Below are 6032 nucleotides of genomic sequence, written 5' to 3'. Positions count from 1 at the left end.
AATTTGTCGACATTTCCCCAACCCTTTCTTGCGGAAACGCGTTCGTCGATCTGTATCGAAACGATATGGCATTTTCGAGTTCAGAGATCGACGCGTTTCTCGTTGCTTTTGTTTCGTTTTGTGAAGTGTGCGTGTGCGCGTGTGTGTGCGTGTACTTGTAAGCGCGAAGATAAAAATTGTTCGCATCTGTTTCACGAAACAGAAGTATAATTTGGAAGTCTCGTATAGTCTTCGATAATAATTCTTATAAGTTGGGAGCATCATGCAATTTATTGATTTAGATTTAGATTTATTAATAAATTATTATATCGACATTAAATCTTTCCGCTGTTTCAGATTATGATCTCTTCAAATTATTATTTCGAATTATGATTCATAGAAATTAAGAGGATGGAGAAATTTCCTTCGAATGGACCACAGATTTCTTATGACGTCATTTCTTGATAGAAATGAAATATAATATATAAGACTGACTAGACTATTATATATATAATAGTCTATATATAAATATATATAATATATAATATAAATATATATATAAAATGAATAATAACAAATAACAATAAATACTAATAAATAATAATATATAAAAAAATATAATAAAAAAAATAATAAAGAACACTAAATAATGATATGTAATATCAAATAATAAATAATAATAAACAGTAATACCAAAATACCATAAATTTGTGTCGCTTATTAAGGCTTCAATCTTTTCTTCCTCACGAATCGATTCGAGGTCGCGTTGAAACTATGCGCCAAGAAACCGAGATACTTTTCGAAGAACTCTCGAAGGTGAACGGAACGCCGTAAACGTCGGTCCAGAAAAAAAGGAGAAAGAAAGAAGCAACGAGTATCGGAGTCCATTCACGAAGAAAATTTCGGAACGTTTCGGCTCCGTTGCGGCGCGCGGCGGGGAAAGTTTCTCGGGTAACAGGAACATCTAAATTTTACCTGCAGTTCCGCGGCACAATGAAACGCGTTTCACGGGAATTTCACGGTGATTTGAGTGGTAATCGCAGTATAAAGGCTGCCCGTGTCGGCGTTTTCCCGGGCTGTCAGTTTATTTAGAGGTCTCCCGGCCGCAGCAGACCAAGGTGTAATCACCTAAGGCGGGGTAAATAATCATGCTGGCTGACCGGTGAGAAAGCATTCGGGTAACAGCCAATGGAAATCGGCCGGCGAAGTCTGCATCGAGCTCTTTGTTAAACGAATGTCGTGTAACCGCGAAAAATACGTTCTGTTATTTCTAGCGATGATCCTGGATCAGCGATTCCGTCGGGGCAGATCGTTCCCGCGGGACAATCGAGTACGTACACCCGGCCATTGTGTCAAGATATTTATTTATTGGGACTTTACGCGGTGTAATTGAATGCGTTTAGTCGAACACTTCAAGACAGAGGGAAAGGCTTAAACAGACTTCGGTTGCGAAGCGACTTCGTTTTACGGATTCGTTGCGAACCGAAGTTCCCGCGAACATATCTGCGAATTTTTTTACGTAACTTTCCAATTTTATATCGAATTTTATGAACGTCGAAATTTCGAGGCAGATAGCTTTCTTCGTCGCTTATATTTTCCTTCAGCTTATAAACAAAAATGGAAGAAGAGACACTATTTTTGAGCCTTGCACTCCATTTTTATAATTAATGACAATCTAGAACTATAAAAATGAGTCACAAGGCTCGAATAATCGTAATTGAATGCGTTTAGTCGGACACTTCAAGATAGAGGGAAAGGCTTAAATAGGCTTCGGTTGCGAAGCGATTTCGTTCTACGGATTCGTTGCGAACCGAAGTTACCGCGAACAGATCTGCGAGTTTTTTACGTAAATTTCCAATTTTATATCGAATTTTATGAACGTCGAAATTTCGAGGCAGATAGCTTTCTTCGTCGCTCGAAAAATCGAAATCAAAATGCTGCGTAATTCTCCCTGATAAATTCTCCCTAATTTTCCTTCAGCTTATAAACAAAAATGGAAGAAGATACACTATTTTTGAGCCTTGCACTCCATTTTTATAATTAATGACAATCTAGAACTATAAAAATGAGTCACAAGGCTCGAATAATCGTAATTGAATGCGTTTAGTCGGACACTTCAAGATAGAGCGAGAGGCTTAAATAGACTTCGGTTGCGAAACGACTTCGTTCTACGGATTCGTTGCGAACCGAAGTTACCGCGAACATATTTGCGAATTTTTTCACGTAAATTTCCAATTTTATATCTAATTTTATGAACGTCGAAATTTCGAGGCAGATAGTTTTTTTCGTCGCTCGAAAAATCGAAATCAAAGTGCTCCGTAATTCTCCTTAATAAATTCTCCCTAATTTTCCTTCAGTTTATAAACAAAAATGGACAATTTGGAAGAAGAGACACTATTTTTGAGTCTTGCACTCCATTTTTACAATTAATGAAAATCTACAGCTATAAAAATGAGTCACAAGGCTCGAACAATCGTATCTCTTCTCCCCAAATTCTCCATTTTTGTTCACAAGCTAAAGGAAAATTGGGGAGAATTTACTGTACCGGTTAATACGTTTCCTCGCATTTTATAAATCCGATCACACGGTCACTCGTCAAAATATTCGGATTCCTTTCAAGCCTTTCGCAGAGAATCCGGAGATTTTTCCGGGCGGAAGCGTCAAGTGCCAAAAGGAGAAGGGATTTTCTCGGGCACAGTGGCGACTCGCGTCCACTATTCGCAATCCAGCGTTCGTTCCAGTGAACAGAAAAGATATTAAAATCAAGAATATTTAAATCGATTACAATTTTGCAATGGGAGGCGTTGATAACTTGTACCAGAATATCGGATATTATGGTGTAACAAGTAGCAGAGGGGAAAAATATTGTCAAATTTTAGACGTTTGGTTGTTGCGTAATTTAACAAGTTACAAAATAGTCCAGGGACGTGAAGTATCATTTACGCACTTGTCCGACTATACTATACTACATTTTAGTCAGTGTATTAGTCAGTACAGTAATGTCTCCCTAATTGTCACCCAAATTGTGCACAAAAATGGACAATTTGGGAAGCGGAGATACGATTGTTCGAGCCTTGCGGCTCGTTGTTATAATTGTTGACAATCGCTAACTATAAAAACTAACTGCAAGGCTCGAACAATCGTATCTCTTCTTTCCAAATTGTCCATTTTTGTGCTCAATCCGAGCGTCAATTAGGGAGACTTTACTGTATATTCGTGTAGATGCTAAAGAGTCTAAGCTCGTTAGACAATGACTCTCTTTTAATTCTGCAAACGCTTGGGATTATAAAAAGAAATAAAAGACACTCGTATTTTTAACTTTATTATCTCAGCCTATTTCTATTCGAAAAGTAACCCTTACGGTTGCACAGGCACGGTCGTTGCAAACTAGCTTCCGGTTTGTGTACGAAACGTGACGGAGACTTCTGCAACTGTCACCGTCTCTTTCTTCGAGAACGACGGTGGTCGCACAGCAACGATACGCGTCGGGCAAATACAATGCGTACCAGCGCTCGTAAGTATAAGAAATATTCTCACGCGCGAACACTTCCGTCACGAGCAAAGAGATGAAAGAGCGATGCGGGATGGAAAATGTGTCGGTGCTAAAACACCTAGCGCGTTCAAGTGACTCTTCTGGCACGCATGACCGAACCCTGAAATGTTGCCACTTAACAGTCATAGCGTTCCTTTGCTGAAAAATTGTTTGTCACATCGATAGGTACCAGTTTAGTCTCTCGGACACTCGAACCACAATGGGGTGAAATTCGTTTCGAGCGATTTCGCGACGAAGTGCAACGTCGCGTCGCAGCGTGTTCTTGTATCGTGCTGCGTTAATGAAATATAGTTGGGAAAAATATACTTGCCCGTTCGTAATGGGATAAGGCAAATTTAACAACCTGTTGATTTAACGTTGAATTCATCGTATATTGATGATACAAGCTGCACGGTTTAATATTAATTTTGAGCAAAGGAGTTTCTTCGCAAAAATTCCCAGACGAAGTTAAAAAAACACGCTCTTTGCGCTAGAAGAATTTCTTAAAAGTTTGTGGCATGACTTATATGTATGACAAATGTACGACTTGTACGCTTATATGTTTTTATATTCGTATATTATTACTATATTATTACTAATATAGTAATATATATTACTATATTATTACTATATATGGTAATATATATATAGTAATATATATATAGTAATATAGTAATAGTAATCATCTAAAATTTTATGTGCATATAAAATAATAATGTAAGAGTATAATAAATAATAATATAATAATAATATATATTAATAATATAATATATAATAAATATATAATATAATAATAATAATATATATTAATAATATAAGTGTATAATAAATTATATATCTTATATTTTTTATATAATTTATTATACACTTATATCATTAATATATATTATTATTATTATATTATTATTTATTATACTCTCACATTATTATTTTATATGCACATCAAATTTCAGATGATTCATTTTACACTTATACTATATCACTTTATTGTGTGAAACTCTCCAGTCTCAGTTTTCTTAACAAAATAGATTCAAAATCGTGGAATTTTTTTTAGAGAGGGTGAGGGAGAGAGAGAGAGGAGTTGTGATGTGGCAGTCAACGTGTTAATATTCGATCCTGTCCATAAAAAGAAAGTGTCACAACGAGACAGAATGCGCATAGAAACGGTGAAAAGGAATGGTCTATTCGAAAATGTCAAACAAGCGCACCGCAAATCGGAGTCTACGGAGGGCAAAGCAGCCGCAGCGTGAAAGGTGGCCGCTGAATCCCCGGGGATTCGGGACTCGAGGATTTCGGATTCTCGAACATTGTAGGCTGACAAATTACTCAGGTAAACAGTCCGCCCAGATATATCGGCGAACATCGCCCGCAAGGGAGCCAACGTCGTCGACGTTTCGCAGAATTTTTTGGGAGACGAGCAGATGCAAATACGGTTTGGCAGACGGTTCTTTTCGTCTTGATGCAATTTTATGAACGTCGAAATTTCAAGCCAGATAGTCTTCTTCGTCGCTCGAAAGATCGAAATCAAAGTGCTGCGTAATTCTCCCTGATAAATTCTCCCTAATTTTCCTTCAGTTTATAAACAAAAATGGAAGAAGAGACACTATTTTTGAGCGTTGCACTCCATTTTTATAATTAATGACAATTTATAACTATAAAAATGAGTCACAAGGCTCGAATAATCGTAATTGAATGCGTTTAGTCGGACACTTTAGAACCGAAGTTACCGCGAACATATCTGCGAATCTTTTACATCGACGTTTTGTTTCTCGCATGTCATAATCATAGACAGTTATACTAGATTATTTTTTTTATTTTCTTTTTCACACGAATACGCGGAATTTTTGTTCTCAATTTCGAAGATCTCGCGAGCATTATGCCATTTCATCGCGGTTTATTATTATTATTATATTAGATATATAATATATATTTTATATATATATAATATAATATTATTCTATTATTATTATTATTATATAATATTGTGTATATATTATTATATATATATTATATATATTATTATTATATTATATTATTATTATATATTAACGCCGAAGGCGTTAATACGTTGCAGCTACCCTCAGAAGAGCTCTGCGATCCCATAGGAACATTTATTGAAAATAAATAGCGTTTAAATAAATATTTAAACCTCAGAATTTAAACCTCAGAAATCGGTGAACACAGAGCCTCGTTCGAGGTTCCCGTTCAATGTGACCAACATTATCCTCAACTTCCAAACGAGTTCTCAAATCCCAATACCCTTGCAGTGGACGTCGAATATAATCAGTCATATCCAGCTTCTTTTTCTCTGTTATATAAAATAATTCCAGTCGGAACGAGGCGGGCCGAGGCGCGGCGGACGCGTCGACAAAGGCGCGGGAGATCAGCGCGAAATCGTAACAGGAAAGAATCAAAGCGTATCGTGCGGCGCACAATTAACATCTCGATTTAATGAAACCCTCGAGAGGGCCCGCCGTATGTTACAATTTCCTGGGCCCAGTGTCCGCCGCGTCCACTCCGC

Source organism: Megalopta genalis, chromosome 6, assembly GCF_051020955.1.
Source record: "Megalopta genalis isolate 19385.01 chromosome 6, iyMegGena1_principal, whole genome shotgun sequence".
NCBI classification, from domain to species: Eukaryota; Metazoa; Arthropoda; class Insecta; order Hymenoptera; family Halictidae; genus Megalopta; species Megalopta genalis.
Note: the sequence above shows the minus strand (reverse complement) of the source record.